Raw genomic sequence first — 21,363 nt, forward strand, 5'->3', positions numbered from 1 at the left:
TGGATCCCCCCTCCGCCCCATTGTGTCAACTTGTCTGTCACCTGTTTCAAAATTAGGAAAATGGTTGTCGGTAGCTTTACGTCCACTTTTGGGAACACAAAAATCATATTTAAAAAATTCGACTGATCTTACTAATAAATTGCGCAAGTTCACGCTGGAGGAGAGTTCAATTCTTTGCAGTTTTGATGTTGTGTCCATGTATTCAAATTGTGATTTAAAAAGGTGCGATGATATTTTAAAAAGTAACTTTGAAAAACACTTTGATTTAATACAGGATGTGACGTTAGCCAGTGTGGATATTAATGTCATTATGAAACTAATTATGCTGGTAAATGAATTTTATTTTTATTTTGGTTTTCGAGGGGAGTTTTATAGACAAATTTTTGGGTTACCTATGGGGGCTTCTCTTTCTCCTTTATTAGCAAATCTATTCATAGATGCCATTGAAACCTCTGCTATAAACAGTTTTAGAATCTCCCCTTGTTTCTGGGGTAGGTTCATGGATGATGTGGTGTACGTTTGGAAACATGGGTTGGACTCCTTAGACCTTTTTTGTAAGCATTTAAATAGTTTTGATAATAATATTAAATTTACAGTTGAATTTGAGGATAATAATCAATTACCTTTTCTGGATATTTTATTAATTAAAAGGGATCTCCATTTACTTTTCTCGATTTACAGAAAACCTACGCACAATGATAGGTATTTAAATTTTCATTCTTGCCACCCTATGTCGGTGAAAAGGGGGTTGTAATTTCACTAGTGGATAGAGCCTTTAAAATCTGTTCCCATGAGTTTCTGGATTCAGAATTGTTATACTTGAGGGATATTTTATTTTGTAATAGTTATCCTATTAAGTTCATTGATAAAATAATTGAAAATAGACGGGCCAAACATAGTAGTAGGGTTCTTGAGGTTTCTCAGTCTTTAGATTTAGTTGTATCAAAAAGCTTCATTTCACTACCATGTGTACCTAGTTTGGGGGAGAAACTTTCACGGGTTTTACGTAAATTTGGTATTGATACATGTTTCCAATCGCTGAGGCCAATGAGTAGTTTTTTTAGTTCTGGTAAGGATTTAACTCGGGGAAATTTAGTAAGTGGGGTGTATAAAATTCCGTGTTCTTGTGGGAAGTTCTATATTGGAAGGACTCACCAACAATTTGTTGAAAGGTTTATTGAACACCGTAATTCAATAGAAAAAACCCTACAATTAAGCAAGCCTCCAGAAACTTTCGTTTCAGCTTTAGCAGAGCATATTTGGCTTCAACCAGACCATTTTGTAAAATTTGATGAAGCCTTGGCTATTTCTAATGATAAGGGGTACACCCAATGGGCCAGGGAAGCCATAGAAATTAAAAAACATATGTTTGCTAACCTTTCCATAAATAGGGACACGGGTAATTTAAATATTGACCCAATTTATGATAACCTTCTAAAGAGTGAATCAATTGTCAATAAGGGAGTAAAGATTTTAAATAATCACCAGGGGACTATTTTACCTGTTAGACCAAAACGATTTGCTTCAGTAATAGCTAACAAAAGGATTATTTCGCAACTGAATAATTAAAGTAATTTACAGTTTTTTTATTTTTCCTCAGTTACTCTGGTGTCCTCACTTAATTAAATATATTTTAGCATCTTTTCCCTCCGGTTTTTTTTTTGGGCCGTTTTTAAATTTTTTTTTTTTTTTTTTTTTTTTGGTGGTGGTTTTATTTTGTTTTTTGTTTCTCTGGTTTTTTTTTTTTTTTTGTGTCTTTCGTGCTGAATAAGCCTTGTTTTTATAAAGACGAAATATCCCCGTTTTTTTGTTTCTGTTGTTTTTCTTTTCTCTCCACTGGCCATAGTCTCGGTTGTTTTTGTTTTTTTTAGAAATTTTTATATTTGTTTGTTTTTTTTAATTGCTGGCCGGTTCGGCTGAAGATATTTCATTAGTCAATTTGACGGGCAACAATTATCCGCTTCTGTCAATTATTACTTGTCTTTATTTAAAAAAACATGCAGATCTATTAAATCAACAAATTTTCTTAAAAAATTGCAAGAAGGAAACAGTGATTCCGAAATCTTTTAAAATATGTACCCATTTTGGAACTAAAAATGAAACAAAATTAAAAAATAAATTAAGCCTAATAGCTTTAAATCACGTAATTTATGAACAAAAACAGAGACTTTTTCAACTTTCTAATGACTTAAATTATGTTGAAAACTTTTTAAGAAATAAACTTCCAAATGAAATTTTTATAAGAATTAATGACAAGGCCCTTAGATATTTCAGCCATGATTTTCATTTGTCCAATGTTCGTTTGGTTGACAAGTTTAATAAACTTTTGTTTGAGAATTTCCAAGATTCAGATGTTTTTTATCCTCGTCATTGTCTGGGTCCATCAATTAAGAATTTGTCTTCTAAGCCTCTTAATACTCAACAGGAAGCCGTTTTGTTGAAAGGTTCAAAGTTCTGTTTTCCAACACCAGTCTCCTATTCAAAAATAATTTCAAAAGTGGAATCAGGAATTATGGCTTCTAAAGATAAGGTTGATACTCCTCAAGAACTCAGAGCTGAGATCGTAAGAAAACTAAACACCTTTAATATGAACTTAATTGGTAAAGACATTTCACAAAAAAATGGCATTAAAATCCTTTCTGATTTGAAAAAGGATAAATTACTTACTATCACCAGAGCTGATAAGGGAAACACGATCGTAATTATGAACACTGAAGATTATAATAATCAAATGAATTCCATTATTTTGGACACTATTACATACAAAAAACTTGATTTTGATCCTACAGATAAATATGTAAAATCAACAAGAAAGGAATTAGAGTCAATGAAAAATAATTTTCACATTACCCCACAGTTTTATAACAAATATTCTCCTAGGGGTTGTTCGGTACCCAAGATCTATGGTCTACCTAAGATTCATAAGACTGGATCCCCCCTCCGCCCTATTGTGTCAATTTGTCTGTCAACTGTTTCAAAATTAGGACCATGCTTGTCGTGTAGCTTTGCGTCCACTTTTGGGACCACAAAAATCATATTTAAAAAATTCGACTGATCTTACTAATAAATTGCGCAATTTCACGTTGGAGGAGAGTTCAATTCTTTGTAGTTTTGATGTTGTGTCCATGTATTCAAATTGTGATTTAAAAAGGTGCGAGGATATTTTAAAAAGTAAATTAGAAAGACACTTTGATTTAATACAGGATGTGACGTTAGCCAGTTTGGATATTAATGTCATTATGAAACTAATTATGCTGGTAAATGAATTTTCTTTTTATTTTGGTTTTCGAGGGGAGTTTTATAGACAAATTTTTGGTTTACCTATGGGGGCTTCTCTCTCTCCTTTATTGGCAAATCTATTCATAGATGCCATTGAAACCTCCGCTATAAACAGTTTTAGAATCTCCCCTTGCTTCTGGAGTAGGTTCATGGATGATGTGGTCTGCGTTTGGAAACATGGGTTGGACTCCTTAGACCTTCTTTGTAAGCATTTAAATAGTTTTGATAATAATATTAAATTTACAGTTGAATTTGAGGATAATAATCAATTACCTTTTCTGGATATTTTATTAATTAAAAGGGATTTCCATTTACTTTTCTCGATTTACAGAAAACCTACGCACAATGATAGGTATTTAAATTTTCATTCTTGCCACCCTATGTCGGTGAAAAGGGGGTTGTAATTTCACTAGTGGATAGAGCCTTTAAAATCTGTTCCCAGGAATTTCTGGATTCAGAATTGTTATACTTGAGGGATATTTTATTTTGTAATAGTTATCCAATTAAGTTCATTGATAAAATAATTGAAAATAGACGGGCCAAACATAGTAGTAGGGTTATTGAGGTTTCTCAGTCTTTAGATTTAGTTGTATCAAAAAGCTTCATTTCATTACCATATGTACCTGGTTTGGGGGAGAAACTTTCACGGGTTTTACGTAAATTTGGTATTGATACATGTTTCCAATCGCTGAGGCCAATGAGTAGTTTTTTTAGTTCTGGTAAGGATTTAACTCGGGGAAATTTAGTAAGTGGGGTGTATAAAATTCCGTGTTCTTGTGGGAAGTTCTATATTGGTAGGACTCACCAACAATTTGTTGAAAGGTTTATTGAACACCGAAATTCAATAGAAAAAACCCTACAATTAAGCAAGCCTCCAGAAACTTTCTTTTCAGATTTAGCAGAGCATATATGGCTTCAACCAGATCATTTTGTAAAATTTGATGAAGCCTTGGCTATTTCTAATGATAAGGGGTACACCCAATGGGCCAGGGAAGCCATAGAAATTAAAAAACATATGTTTGATAACCTTTCCATAAATAGGGACACGGGTAATTTAAATATTGACCCAATTTATGATAACCTTCTAAAGAGTCAATCAATTGTCAATAAGGGAGTAAAGATTTTAAATAATCACCAGGGGACTATTTTACCTGTTAGACCAAAACGATTTGCTTCAGTAATAGCTAACAAAAGGATTATTTCGCAACTGAATAATTAAAGTAATTTACAGTTTTTTTATTTTTCCTCAGTTACTCTGGTGTCCTCACTTAAGTAACTATTTTTTAGCATTTTTTCCCTACGTGTTTTTTTTTGCGCCTTTTTTAAAGTTTTTTTTTTTTTTTTTTTTGGTGGTGGTTTTATTGGTTTTTTTTTTTATCTTGTTTTTTTTTTTTTTTTTTGTGTCTTTCGTGCTTAATAAGCCGTTTTTTTATAAAGGCGAAATATACGCGTTGTTTTGTTTATTTTGTTGTCTTTGTAGATCCACAGGCCCCAGTCTATTGTGTTTGTTTTTTTTTTAGAGATTTTTATCGTTTGTTGTTTTTGTTAATGGCGGGCCGGTTCGGCTTAAGATCTTTCATATATATATATATAGATATATATATATATATATATATATATAATATATATATATATATATATATATATATATATATATATATATATATATATATATATATATATATATATATATATATATATATATATATATATATATATATATATATATATATATATATATATATATATATATATATATATATATATATATATATCTATATATATATATATATATATAGTGCATAAAATTCCTCAGGGTGGCTGATCTGAAATGTGCAGTTTTTATCAAAAAGGAAATAGCCTACTCCTTACAAATAATGTCCTGAAAACTTTAGCATGATTAATGAGGTAGTTTTTAATCTTCGTTTTAAAGATAAGCTCTGCTGTAACTTGTTTGTCACTGGTAATTCTATCCTTAATAAAATTTGAACATATAAAATCACCAAAAATATTTTTTGTGATTCACCCCAATTTTTAATACGTTACGCGTGTTTAGTATTATCTGTTTGAATAATTACTATCTTATCTCGGTGGTGGATCCTGGATGACAGGTCAGCCTCCTAAAATCTGGTGATTTTTACGAAGTCGGCTCATAACTTTATTCGTTGCATATAATTCGGTTCATTTCAGGGGTGCCAACTGGAGCGGGTCAGCACCACCACCCCACAGGTTTTGGAAAATAGCTCTTTTTGTTATTTTCATTGAAAAAAACAAACAAAAAACAACAAATTTCACCATTGGATTTTAAAAAATACATTTACCCCTCTCCCCCACCCCCTTACATTTTCATGAGTTAACACCCCTTGCTGATTTTCGTGTTTTTTCTAGCTCATTGGAGCGAACTCACTTATGCATAACTGAATTTGAAAATCATCGGTCCTCCATCTGGTGTTGGGCTTCCAATCTGCCTCTCCAAACTCTTAATATTTTATAGTTTATTTTATCACCAAAAATATGTTTTATTGTAATCACCGAAAATTGGGGAGAATTTTAATGCTGCATTGTTCAGAATAAAACATTACCTTTTTGTTAATTTCTGAACATTTTCATTTATTATTTAAATAGATTATCAGCATTTGACACTAAATTGGTATTTATTCATAGAGAAATTTGACACTAGACTAGATCTTAGTTTTTTTTCAAACGTTAAAATTCATTGATTCGGTTGAAGCTACATTAACGATATACTTAAGCTGAATAACTTCTTAACAAGCCAAAATGGTGGCATTGCAGTAGGATGGTAAAGTCAGTATTTGATCAAATACTCAGGGTTTGACACAAAACTAGGTGGTTGACACAATGGAATCCTCACTTATACTGTAAAACTTGACTCTCATTTTATAGTGAAAATCCGGCTGCTTCGTACCAATAACTTGAATGTAAACAAACGTTGCTGCAAAAACCGAGTCATAAAGATTTAATCATCCATTGAACTTTTAATCAAATGACGGTTTTATCATCTTCCTGCGACAGATATATGTGAGGGTGAATTTGTTGCTCATTGAATTCCTCTGTCATCATTCCTCATTGGATTCCTCATGGCCTCTATGTATCTATTAAATAAAAAAAACAAATGTTTTCAACTGAACATTAGGAGCAACAATAAAACTCGAAACAAACAGAAATTATTCTGTATATGAGGGGGGGGTTGTCCCCTCTTCATTACCTTACTCTATACTTCCCATTAACAAATACTATCCGTAGACAATGGGCAAATTTCATAACTTACAGGCCTCTCCCCAAGGGCTGTGGGGTGTCGTGTTACCCCTAAAAGACCTAGTTCTTGGATGTTTTAACTATGCTGAACAAATAACTATCTAAAAATTTTGATCAGACAACTTTTGGAAAAAGGCATGGGAGGGGGGCTAGTTGCCCTCCAATCTTTTTGGTCCCTTAAATAGGACGTTAGAGCTTAATTTCCGTTCGCACCGTCTCCCGATCTTCTAGGACCACTTTTTCGATACGATCACCACTGGGAAAACAAAAAATAAATAAATAAAACCTCATCCTTGATCTTTCTTCTGGCAAAAAAAACAAAACTTCACATTTTTCTATATAGGAGCTTGAAATTTCTGCAGTAGGGCTCTCTGATACGCTGAATCTGATGGTGTGATTTTCATTCAGATGCGTTGATTTTTAGGGGGTTTCCTCCCTTTTTCAAAATTGGGCAAATTTTCTCAGGCTCGTAACTTTTGATGGTAACACTAAACTGAATGAATCTTATAGATTTGAATCCAGCATAATAATATGATTCTTTTGATGCATCTACTGATATAGAAATTCCGTTTTCTAGAGTTTCGGTTACTATTGAGCCGAGTCGCTTTACGAACGGTAAGTGTTTGATTAGTCAATGTGGTATCAATTCCCTGCTGCAAAACGAAATATAAAACGGTTTGCAAAAATTGGGATCAGTAGAAATAAAGGAAAGTAGGGTAAAATGTCTAAATAAGTACTGACCTTTATGTTCCAAGATAAAAGGAAAGTTTTAAAAAGAAAACCAAAAAGCTTTTAAATGCTTGTTTCTTATAATCTAATCGGCATATACACAGAGAAATGTCCTTTGCCATAAAAAAAAAACACTGATGTTTTAGCATTTTATTGCTCCTCCACCCCTCAAAGAAATGTTTGCATACGTGCCTTGTACCTGGTCATGGTCAAACTTCGTAAATTGTTCAAACTGATGCTTGAAACGTACTAGGCTAGATAAAGTTATATATATATATATATATATATATATATATATATATATATATATATATATATATATATCATACATACTTTTATATATATATATATATATATATATATATATATATATATATATATATATATATATATATATATATATATATATATATATATATATATATATATATATATATATATATATATATATATATATATATATATATATATATATATATATATATATATATATATATATATATATATATATATATATATATATATATATATATAAAGAATTTTTAGTATGACAAAATAATTAGAATCATTTCAGTTTTGCTTGGGAATTTTCATTTATAAAGGCCTGCATTTACAGTTCTATTAGAAGAGGAGGTTTGTCATTACAATTTCGTTCTAAATGTTTGTATTTCGGCTGAATTCTTAGAACGCTTGTTATTGGTTAATGAACCACCCTTCAAGTACGCTTGGGGGGGGGGCTCAGTATGGTGTGAAAATAGTAATTTTTTTTGTACCGTTACAGACTTGCTAATTCGTGTACGCTGTTATTCAGGATATTCTGTATTTTCCACTTTTAAATACTTCTACTAGAGGCGGAGCTTTGTCGAGTAATTGTGTATCTAATCTAATTTAAAGAATTTATTCGAAGCCTTTTGGGAATTTGTAAGGGCGTCCTTCTTTGTTTGTTTAGAATAAACCGAAATACTATTGAAATGCCAAGCACATACAAAATTAAAACATTTTTTGTTCCTTTACCCCCGTCTTCAGTCAATTCATACGTGAAAACCTTGACTTTCTCAAATTTTTCTCTTGGTTATTTCAAAATTTTGAAGTTTTTATGGCAGCATCACATTTTTGTCAGGGTTGATCTCTGAAAATAAATAAGCAAAACTATTACTTGTTAAATTCTTCAATGCTTTTCCGTCCGTAAAAGTTAAAATATTAACAGTCTGTCAATTAAAGGAAAGCTGTAAATTCTTAAGCTGTTGTGTACCACGGGTTTTAACGCTATTTTTGATGACTTTTCATCCACTTTTCTTTTTTTAATTCAGTGGTTAGGTGTAGGTGTTTAACTAATTGCTTAGGTGTTTTCATTAAAAATTTAAATTCCCGATATTCCGTAGTCTTTTTTTATATGTGTACCTGGATGTGTAAATATCCATGTGACCAATTCAAACAATAAGATTTTATTTTCCCTGTGCTTGGTAGTTAAAGGTAGAACATTGTTTGCAAATCTTTTTTGAAACTATGAAAAAAAATCATCTTTAAAAATTCGAAATTATCAAAAGAAATCAAATATCTGTAAATGCAACGTCTTAATAGCCAGTGTGAGGGCCTAATGAATGGAATGCCCATCTTGCTGGGTGGAAGAGGCCGGAAAGAAGGAAATGTAGGGATGTAGATGAAAGAAAATGTAGGGAATTTATATATTAAAAAAATCAGTTCTGAAATCTCAAGTTTTGAGGGGTGGTTGGGAGGGCCCCAGACACCCTCCCTTTTCGCAAGGATATTTAAAATTTGAGAATTGAAGCAAAGTTATAGTATAATACCCCAGAGTTTGTGTCTTAGGAGATGATTCTCAAGCCACTCAATTTGCAACATCGCCAAACGAGGCGCCTGGATACGAAGAACAAAAAAAAGAAAAGTGACGTAAATTGAAAACCTGAAAGCAGGATTAAGGGTTGTGACGAGCGACGTTATATTATAAATGGATCCTGTAACCCCTCAATCCGTACTGAATGTAGTACATTCGTTTGCTTTTGAATAAAAGATTGTGAATTGAAAACATTTTGCGCTGGTGCTTACACGACGGGTGTTTGAGGGTTCCAAACTTCCTTATTTGTCATAGTAAAAGACTATGCCAAAATTATCGCAGAATTTTTATAAGATTCAGAAATTCCGAAAATTTAATTATTTGTCCAATATTATTTATATTCAAAATATTCACCCTTTCTTCCCCTCAAAGGGTACTGGCTTTTGATTACCAGGGACAGCGGTGTAAAAGTGAAGCCTTCAGAAATTAATTTTATAGCACAGATTACACCAAAAGAAAATATTTTGTGCTCGAGACGTTTGCTAAATTTTGATTTAGCCTACAACGTTTTAAAGAAATTGCAAAATGTTTTTTTAATCAAGAAAAAATCTCCATATAGCTTGGAATCCTCGAGTGATTGAAAACGTAACTGCTTGAATCAACCGCTCAATTAGCCTACTTAATTAAAGGATTGATGTGTTAAAAAAAAATAAGATAAGAATACTCAGTGGTGCTGATTCATGAAAAAGGAGAGTGGAAGGGGGCAAGTATTTTTTTTTTTTAATTTATTTCTTATGAAGATACAAAAAAGAAACTTTTAAAAATCAAGAAGGGGGGGGGGGGCAATTCTCTACTTTGAGAACAGCTTAGCAAATGGGTTTTGAGTAGTTTCTGGCAATTGTCCCAGAAGCGAAAATGTCAGATACAACCTTTAGGTGGTGCAGTGACAGTGTGTGACCACGTACACACGCACTGTCTATACGCTTTATCTATGCACGCATTGTACTGTGGAGAAGTGCCTGTAGACAATTTCTACAGTCACTATAGGCTATTTTGATGACACTGGTTACAAGATTTAGAAGAGTATTTAACAGAGAATCTGTTAATAATTTTATGCATTCTGTTTTTGTCCTTAAAGTAACACCTTTTTTCCTGATTTTTACTTGTAGAACTAAGACTTGTTTATCAAAAAGCTTGAGATGTGAGTGTGTTAATTATTGGAAAATGAATACTAATTATTTGCCGAATAGTGCATATATATCGTATTTAATTACATTCCGAACAGAATTTAAAAAAAGCTCGTTCTTTAATTGAGTAGATATAGAAAGGAAGGCTTCTGCTCCTTTTGAGATCGCCATTTGTTAGGTTTTTAAATTTTGAGATAGCCATTTTCTTCAGCGTAGTTGATCTCCAGATAGAAAATATGTTTTTGAGGAGGACACTCCCCCACAGCTCTCGGGGCAAGGGTTTTAAGTTATGCCCTGGGGCATATAAGATTGTTGTAGAAGGTATTGTTGAATAAACTTAAAAAAATGCTCATTTGATTGGAAATTCGAAGGGATAGTACCCCTTTTAATAGTCAAAAGTGATTGGAGGGCAACTAGCCCCCCCCCCCTCGCCAATCATTCCTCCAAACACATCCAATCAAAACTTTTAGATAGCCATTTTGTTCAGCGTAGTTGATTTTCAGATAGGAAATATTTTTTTGAGGAGGACACTCCCCCCCCCCCAAACCCTCAGGGCAAGGGTTTTAAGTTATGCCCTGGGTGCATATAAGGTTTTTATAGAAGGCGTTGTCGTAGAAACTTCAAAAAAGGCTCATTCGATTGGAAATTCAAAGGGCTAGTGCCCGTTTCAATAGTCGAAAGTGATTGGAGGACAACTAGCCCCCCCCCCCCTCGCCAATCATTCCCCCAAACACATCCAAACAAAACTTTTAGATAGCCATTTTGTTCAGCGTAGTTGATTTTCAGATAGGAAATATGTTTTTGAGGAGGACACTCCCCCCCCCAAACCCTCAGGGCAAGGGTTTTAAGTTATGCCCTGGGGCATATAAGCTTTTTATAGAAGGCTTTGTCGTAGATACTTCAAAAAAGGCTCATTCGATTGGAAATTCAAAGGGCTAGTGCCATTTTTAATAGTCGAAAGTGATTGGAGGGCAACTAGCCCCCCCCCCCTACGCCCATCATTTCCCCAAACACATCCAATCAAAATTTGAAGATAGCCATTTTGTTCATTTTCACTCAAAACGAGCAGAAATTAACATAAGTTAGGCGCAAAATCCCTATGCCTTCCCAAGGCCAGAACAAAATTAGCACTTCACTGAAAAAATTCAAATGAATATGCATTGTCAGTTTAACATACACATACTGATATTTTGTAATCAAAATGTTAATATTATTTGATTTATTAAAGTTATAAAAGTACGAACATTTATATTTATCAGTAAAGTGCAAATTTTGTTCTGGCTTTGGGAAGGCATAGGGGTTTTGCGCCCAACTTATGTTAATTTCTGCTCGTTTTGAGTTTGACTCAGTTAATTATTGTAATTTCTGTTCGTTTTAGGTTTCATTTATTTATCGACGCTGATTTGTGGTAGTTTCACGCTTGGTAGATTATTTGATTTGATTTTTGCCCATTTTTGTTTAATGGAGTTCTTTACTTTTCTTTGAAAAACTTATTTTGTGGAAAAAGTTTTTTAAATTAATTCAAATAAAAAAGGGTGCTAGTAAGTAATCTAATAGTTCAAGAAATGTATGTAAGCTCAAAATCGCGCATGAAACCTGATCTTTAAGACAGCTGTTTTTGTATTTTGTACTTCGAGCTATTCTCTTATTTTATTATCCTCTGTGTGCAACAAAGCAACACCCAGAAAAAAGTTTTCTAAGCAATTAACAAAGCCAACCAAACCTTGCCACCTCCTAGCCTATTGGCTCCAGAGGCGAAGGGGGTCACTCCTTTTCGTAACTAGTCTGTCTGCTCTGTCCAGACCACAGTTTATATAATTATCCAGTATGATCATTCCCTATCTCACCCATTATAAAAACCCGGACCGGGGTGCGAGTGCTCCAGAGAACGTAGAAACATAAGCGGCATCAGATCTTTTCACGGGTAGACAAGTCAGACGCGAAACAATCGGAAACAAGTGGAAACCCGCTATTACGAATAATGCACTTTGTAACCATTTCTCATTGATAGACGCAAACACACTGATCCATAACTGCACGAAGAAGTGGGAGGAGCTTTTTGTTCGCAACGAGAACGAAGACCAGAAAAGATCTGCGATAAGCTTACTGGATAATTATATAAACTGTGGTCCAGACAGTAACACTGTAGCCTATATAACAACAAGTTTTGTCTTTCTTAGACAAGCCAAAACAGGTTCCAAGAATCTCAATCGAAACAAAAATACAAAAACTGTATACTCACAGGTGTTGGTAGCTATCAGGATATGGAGCTTTAAACCGAAGCAAGAAAAGGGACTTTAGGGACCGTTATCAATTTAAGGAACCAATAGGGACCTTCACTCGATTTTAGGGGCTTTGTGGCAGCCCTGAAATGAGACCCATGTGTATTTAATACGACCACCCATTCCATAAAAACCGAATATGCCCCCGGGGCATAACTTAAAACCCTTTCCCCAGGGCTTCGGGGGGCTGTGTCAATCCTAGAGGCATTGTCATATGCTTTTTAGACTACTTTAAGCAAAATTGCCCTCATATAATTTCAATCAGATGCATTTGGTGAAAAGAAGGGTAGTTGGATCGGGGGGGGGGGTTAATTGACCTCCCTCTCTATTTACTCTTAAAAGAGAACGAGAACTTCCAATTTCAAGCAAATGAGCCAACCTCTAAAGTTTTTACAACCATCCCTTCCATAAGAACCTTAAATGCCCCTTGGGCATAACTTACACACTCAGGCTCAGTTGGTTTGTATCAACCTCAAAAGCCTTGTTATATGATGTTTGGACTATTTCGAATGAAAGGATTGTCTCAAAATATGTATTGAACACATCTCAGGAAAACACGACGTGTTTGCGTGTGTGTGGGGGAGGGAGGTTATAGCTGTGCTCTGATTACTTTGACTCTTAAAAAGGGCACTAGAACTTATGATCACCAATCCAATGAGTCCCCTTTAAAGCATATATGACCACCCTTTTTATAAGAACCTTATATGCCCCCAGGGCAAAACTTAAGCCCTTTTTCTGAGAGCTGTAGAGGGGGGGGGTCTTCCTCATAGACATAGTGTCCGAAACCTTCAAATACGATGAATAAAATTGCTATCTCCAAATTTTGATTGGAGGTGTTAAGGCAAATGATGAGCGTGGAAGGAGGGGGGATGTTTGATTTTAGATCACTTTGACTCTTAAAAAGGGCACTATAACTTCCAATTTCAAATCAAATAAGCCCGATCTGATATTTTGCGACCGCCCAGTCCATAAAAGCCTTATTTGCCCTCATGGAATAACTTACAACCCTATCCCCAAGGCGCGTTGGGTTTGTGTCACCCCTAGAAACTTATTATATGTTCTTTGGACTATTTTGAAAAATATTGCTATCTCGTAATTTCAATCAGATGCATTTGGTGAAAAGAGGCGTTTTCAGGGGAGGGAGGGGGGCTAAAGGCCATCCCTAAGTTTTGACGCTTAAAAACGAACTACAACGTCCAATTTTCAACCAAATGAGCCTCTTCTAAAGTTAAACAGCCATTCCTTCCATACAAACCTTAAATACCCCCTGGGCATAACTTACAACCCTTGCCCCCCATCTCTGGGGTTTGTTTCAACCTCAAAAGCCTTGTTATATGATATTTAGACTATTTTGAATCGAATGGCTATCTCAAAATTTCTATTAGATGCATTTCGGGACAATATGATGTGTGTGTGTGGGGGGGGGGTAGCGGCCCTCCGATCACTTTCAATCTTAAAAAGAGCAGTAGAGCGTCCGATTATTGATCCAATGAGCCCTCTCCGAAGTTTATATGACCCCGCTTTCTATAAAAAAAAACAACTTTATATACCCCCAGGGCATAACTTACAACCCTTGCCCTGGGGACTGGGGGGATTTGTTATCCTCAAAGACATAATTTCCGGACCTTTTAAATACGTTGAACAGAAAGGCTATCTTAGAATTTTGATTGGAAGTGTTTGGGAAAATGATGGTGGGGGGGGTCATTTGCCCTCTGATTACTTTCGATTAATAAAAAAGAACTAATCCTCTCGATTTCCAATCGAATGAGTCCTTTTTGAAGTTTCTACCACAACTCTTTCTATAAAAACCTTATATGCCCCAAGGGTATAATTTACAACCCCTGTCCTAAGGGCTGTGGGGGGGGGGGGGTTGTATCCGTAAAGGCATAATTTCCAGACCTTTCTACTACGTTGAACAAAATGGCCATCTCAAAATGTTGATCGGAAGTGTTTGGGGAAATGATGGGCGGGGGTGGTTCTTCCTTCGATTACTTTCGACTATTAAAAAGGGCAATAGCCCTCTCTATTCCCAATTGAATGAGCCTTTTTTGAAGCTTCTACAATAACGCTTTCTGTAAAAAGCTTACATGCCCCCAGGGCATAACTTACAACCTTTGCCCTAGGGGGCTGTTAGTTTAACAGCCCCAACAACTCGCTCTTACAGTTCCTACGCAACACACTTAACTGTTCTTAGGGTTTGCACCGATGCCATTTCTATGAGAGCTGACAAAGCAAATGTTCTCTTGAAGCAATTTTGAAGTCTAGAATGTACTAAAAAGTACATGGTTTTTATTTAGTGATTGTAAATAACCACAACGATCTACAAAATATTAGTTTTAAAGCTACTTTAGCTGAATGGGTATGGGGAATGTTATTCAATAAATGAATTGGAAATCTGCATAATCTTTCGAGTATTGTAGGGCTGAATTCATTTTGGTCGCACCATGTTGCAATATTTTGCATAGAAAAATATTAATTGACCATTGCCCTTAATATGCCATGAGAGTTTCAATTTTGATTCCCTCTGTCGTTCCTTAGATGTCGCAGATACACTTTTTGAGAACCTTGGATGCAAATAGTGGCTTTTGGTTTAGTTCAATATCCCTCTCAACTCGGCCTGAAAGTTTCAGCTTAATACCAGTAGCTGTTCTTCAGACATCGTAGATACATCTTTCTGACAAACTTGGGTGATGATCGTATCGGACCAAGGGTTATCGAAGATCGGGAGAGGGATCATTCGAACAAAATTGAAAGTTTAAGTGACCAAACAGATTAAAGGCCAACTAGCCCGCTTCCCATTCCTCTTTTTCCCAGAGGCATCCGAAGGAAATTTGTAAATAGTTATTTGCTTCATCATAATTCAAAACGCCCAATCAATATGCTGGGGGATGGTTGCCCTCCGATCATCTTTGACTTTAGAAAGAGCACTAAAACTTTCGATTTCCAATCGAATGAGCCGCCTTCAAAGTTTATACGACCACCCCTTACATAAAAACCTTATATGTTAACATTGGACAACTTCAGTAAAAGGGGAGGTGCTACTCCGGTACGAACACCGTGCTGCCACCTACAACTTTTTTTACATAGTTTATGGATGGTTATGTGTGTTGGTCGATTTATTTGATGTCTTTATGGATTTTGTCAGTGAGAATGAAAAAACAGGAACTTTGTCACATTTATGTCTGTTTTCATGGATGGTTATGTGTGTTTGTCGATTTATTTTATGTTTTTCATGGATGGTTATGTGTGTTGGTCAATTTATTTGATGTTTTTATGGATTTTATCAGTGAAAATGGAAAAACATGAACTTTATCACTCCCTTCTTGTTGTTGTTCGATGCAGATGTTATGAGTTTCCGGGAAACAGTTAATGACACTTCCTTCCTGTTGTTGTTCAATGCAAATGTTGTGAGTTTCCATGGTAACAGTTAGATCCCCCTTCTCAGCCAATCAGAGGACTTTGCTTACATAACAATTTGACCTTGAGATTTCGTATATAACGGGCATGCAATGTGATTCAATTATCAGAAAGTATTGTGACACAATGGATAGAGCAATTGACATAATTGATGAGCTTGAGGCCTTGGCAGCCACAATTTACCATGTAAGTGCATTTTTATTTTCAAATAAAATTGTTTTCCTTGGACACCCTCCAGTCTATTCAGCTAAAACGTAAATATATTCCTTTACCCTCAAACCCCCCCCCCCCAAACCATGCAATCTTTATAGTAACTAGAAAACGTTAATATATTCCTTTACCCTCAAAACCTAACCCCCCCACACTGTTTTTACAAGTATAATTCTTGCCAATAGAAATACCTTTTCGTTAAATTCCACTTTTTATTTTCCTTGGTCACCCTCCAGTATATTCAGCTAAAGTGTCTGCTGACTTCTGTAAATTTTTAATGAAAATCCCGTTCTGTTTTGACACAATCTCCAGCACGAGGCCTATTATTAGCTGACAACCCTTTCCGGTTTACAAACGCGGTCAACGGAACTATTCTTCCGTCAAAATTAAAACACAATGATGCAATAATTAAGCTAGGCCTACACAACCTGTATGGAAGTAGAGAAACAAGTTATTTTCGAATTAGGGTCTAACAATATCCCCCCCCCATTGTCTTACAATCCCAAATTCTCGCAAAAAGAAATACTTTTTTCGATAAATTCCTTCCCTCTATATTTCCAGCTAAATCCCCCCCCCCCTCCAACAAACCATACAATCTTTATATTTGATAGAAAACATAAAATATATTCCTTTACACTCAAAACCGAACCCTTGCAAATAGAAATAATTTTTAGATAAATTTAGCCTTTCTGTAAGCCTTATCAACTTCTGCCTATCTCTTAGCTATTAACCCGCTATGTTTTGACATAAGGTTCCAGTATGAAGCTATAATTAGCTTGTCACCCCACTCTTCCGGTTTTGCTTACGATAGCGGTCTAGCCCAAAGGATTGTTTTTCCCGTCAAAATAAAACGATTTTAGGCAATAATTAGATTGTGGATTCGTAACCTATATAGAAGTAGATAAACAGATTCTAAAGAAAATAATTGCCAACAATATATTTGGGATATTATGTGAAAGGGGGAAGGGGGCAATACATTGCTTCTAACAGCTTCGCTGTAAAGTGCCTTACGTAAAAGGGTGGGGGGCAATGCCTTCAATTCTACCGCCATCATTGTAAAATGAAAACAAACTATTTCTTCGCATTAAAAGTAAGGGGGGATTTGGTGTGTAGACATGTACGCCCATTGACAAGAAAACTAATGTGTAAATATATGCGATGCGTCTCTAGGCATGTTTTTAATTTTTTCCAATATTTCAATAAAGTTTCTTTTATATTCCCGGATGTGAATCCATGATTTTTTTTGGGAGAGGGTGTTAGCACTTTGATTAGTGACAAAATATAAAAGATAATTGCTTCTTACATTAATTTATTCTTTGGCATTTATTTATTTTAGCTATAACATTTGAATAAAAGGTAGTAAGATATGCCTTTCGATTGAATAAAACGCTTTATTAAATCAATGAGAGGGTAGACATAGGGTGGGTTAATTTTCCTAAATTTAGGGGGGGGGGAGAATATGGGTTTTTTGCTTTACTTCTTTGCGATAAATACTTTTCTAAACAAAATTATGGTTAATAACTTTCTTTCTGTAAAAAGGGGGAAATTATTTTGATTTGATTTTTTTTTCTCTTCTTTAAGGCAAATTATGAAGAATTTGCGGTCCCTACATCGATGAGAGCTATGGCTGGCGCAAATAGCGAAGAATGCTCGTCACCGCCATCCACTAAGAGAGCAAGGGCTAATAATGCGCCCCCTGCGAAGGCTACTGTCATACAGTATGATCGCTGGGCAAAACCCCCCAGCTCCACGCTGCCTGCCCAAGTACAACCTCTCAGAAAACCAAAGAGAGAGTGGGCGAATAGCTACAATGCCGAAGCCCCACCTACGCAAGCTTTTTCAAGGGTCTCAGAAGCTGTCCCGGCTGCACAGCCATATGATATTGCTGGCCCAGCTGCACAAGAAATTAACGTCACCAGTCCCTCCACCCTCCAACACACGTTACCTGGACCTCTAATAGCTGCCCCATCGACGCTAGGTCAGGAGGTTTATTATGTAATAAAAAGTGAGAAAAAAGATCGATTAATGAAGCCATTGTTGTGTCAGACCAATAAGTCACGGACTAGTGAATTTGTGGTTTCTAGCACTAAAAAACAGGCCTAATTTATACTCTGAATTGGTATATATATAGGGGTGGGGGTAACATTCATTTCTGACAAAAATGATTATTATATTGGGGTACTAGTGCGTTATATGGGCCTTTACAAGGAAACCAGTAACGGAAAACCCGCCAGACGGGTTAATTCAAGGGACCGTTATAGAGTAATGCAATGCAAAGCGTGGTTTTCATTGCGTAAACGATATTTAAACTGTTGTTCGTTGGGTTTGGGGGGGAGGTACCTTGGTTAGGTTACGTATCTAATATATGCAATGCTTCACCCCCCCCCCCCCAATGTGCAAATGTATAGACAAAATTTGTTTCTAAACTATTATATATTCATCCTCTTTTATTTGATTTCATTAGTATTAACGAAACTTGACTTTTTAGAAAGGCCCATATACTGCCCAAGTTCCGTCCTTTTTTAAGTCAAAAGTAATTGGAAACCAACCAGCCACTACGGGGTGTTTTCCAGGTAGGTATTTTTCAAAGGAGGGATTTTCAGCAGAACAATATTGACTGGTAAAGGGGGGGAATATTCTGGGGGATGGGTAAAGGCCGAGACCCCTAGACAGCGAAAGGGCGAAGGGAACCCTATTAAAAGACACAAAAAAGGAAAAATAAATATGGGTTTATTTGTTTTTGGTACAACAAAACAGCTTTTTTATGAAACATCTTGACAGGCATTTATATCATGACTTTAAAAAACAAACAATTCCAATAAGTTTGAACATTTAAAGATTCTAACTTGTGTTTTACTCTAGGAAATTGCCTCGCAGAATACTGAAATACTTAGTACGGTTGTTCAGCTACACGAGAGTTCAGCTACACGAGGGTTCAGTTGAACGGTGGTAGAGTTACAAAGGGGTTCAGTTGCACGGGGGCTCACTTACATAGGGTTAAGTTGCACTGGACTTGAGTTGCACAAGGGTTCAGTTGCGCGAGGGCTCAGTTAAATGGGGTTCATTTGCACGAGGGTTCAGTTGCAAAGGAAGTTCAGTCTGACGGGGCCTCCGATGCTTGGGGTTCAGTTACACGGGGCTCAGTTGCAATGGAGCCGAGATAAACTACCATGCATGTATATTTTTATTGATTATTTAATATATAGAGCTGGTTAGGTAATACTTTATATGTTCTGGGCGGCCTTCTTTCCATAATTTCCTGTTGTAGTTTCCATAATTTTGTTTTTAAAGTATTATATTTTCATCATATTTTGGTATATTTCATTAGGATCAACATAACTTCACTTATTTGGTGTCGTCGCTATACCACGTGAATACCTAAAGGTTTTTTTTTGTTACCCCCCCCCCCCTCACGAGAAAAACTTGTAACCCCCTCCCCTCCCGAAAAAAATATCTTGGATTCGACCCCGGCTATAACTACTAATGCTCTAGTTACAACTGCTACTGCTTGAGGGTAAGGCTTTTAGAAACTAAATGAAAGGTACTAGTTACAATCTGGTTGTCTAAAGGGCGGACCAGGAATGCTAAAGACATTAAGTTGAAATTCTCTGGGTTACTGCTACTACCACTATTGCGAAGATACACTAATAGGGTAATTAGTTGAAACTTTCTAGAAAGTTTATTTTGAAACAAAACTAAATGAAGACGCAATGTAACGGTTGGTTTTCAGAATGTCAAATCATTTGTTTGTTAAGGATCTTTGCCAAACCATCCTTAGTGCTCGAAAAAAGGACGGAAAAACTAAATGTTTGATATAAAGAAAAGTAAACAGTAAGTTGAGTTAAGAGGTAGAAGTGACTTGGTACTTGTGTACTATCCAGAACACTCAATAAGTGAAGTTAATCACAATGAAATATAACAAAATATGATGAAAATATAAGACTTTAGTAACAAAATTATGGAAACTACGAAAACGAATTATGCAAGGCATAATTCTTTTATATATAATTCCCAGAGCGCATTAAATTGAAGACCTAGCCTAGTCTTATCAAAAAACCAAATCTATATATTAAATATGTAATTAAATATACCTATCTAGTAGTTTATCTCACTGCATAAGGTTTTTGTCTTCAAATGAAGAAAGACAAACCAGTTTTACACAGACTGATCAGATGATACTTCTTGAGTGGGATCAGATGATACGTATTTAATATCCTAATGCGCAAATACATAGCTCAAATTTTTTTCTAAACTATTATATATTCATCCTATTTTAATTCATTAGCATTAACCAAACTTGACTTCTTTAGCAGTATATAAAGTGTCCTCATTATGCAACAGTACCCAAAGTTGTTACCCCTAGCAGGAGCAACGCGTTCCTCATAATGCAACAAGTCACCTCTTAATTAGTTGAATTTTTGGTTAAAAATGAATTTATTTGCAGATAGCCTGTCTTGATTAATGCTTTTTTTGACGACCTAATTCTGGTGAACATAATTCCTTGGGGAACTATACGCTTGTGGGTAGACGTATCAATAATCACTCTATTTCTACTTGTTTGCATAGTTGCCAGGTGGTGCGCATGAGTATTGTTTACTTACAACTTCTACTGACAGATTCAAAAATCTCTCTCTAAAGACAGGTGGAATTTTCAGAACCCCGTATAGTCCAGGGGCCAAGACCTACAAATATGTCACCTCCATGACACATCTGTTTCACGCAATCTGACAGCAGTTTCTAGTCATATCAAACCCACTGATTACAATTATACCCGGGAATAGGTACCTCCGAGGGGTGCTTGACCCTTAAAAATGACCTGAGATATTAAATAGTACTATCTAGTGAATTTCACTTGCAGCCCAATATGTTTCGGTCCTTTTAGCTGCAACTTAACGTAACTGAGCAAAAATGTAAGCAAGTTAGTGATAAAAAAAAAAAAAAAAAAAAAAAAATTGAATAAACTGTCATAATTAGTTTATTGAAAAATCGTTTATAATCCTTATTGGATATAGATCATAAAATGAAAATATATTAATAGATAATAAAATCAAAATTAGTTATCATCATCAGAATCCAACACACATGCACCTCCACAACTACATGGCAAGCTACAATTTTTTATTCCTTCACAGCCACAACGGAACCTGCAACCATTTGTACAACTGCAATATGGCGAGATTCTCCGGATCGA

The sequence above is a fragment of the Artemia sp. Qi Xiang Cuo genome, unplaced genomic scaffold (genome assembly GCF_049724085.1).
Source record: "Artemia sp. Qi Xiang Cuo unplaced genomic scaffold, ASM4972408v1 HiC_scaffold_3083, whole genome shotgun sequence".
NCBI lineage: Eukaryota > Metazoa > Arthropoda > Branchiopoda > Anostraca > Artemiidae > Artemia > Artemia sp. Qi Xiang Cuo.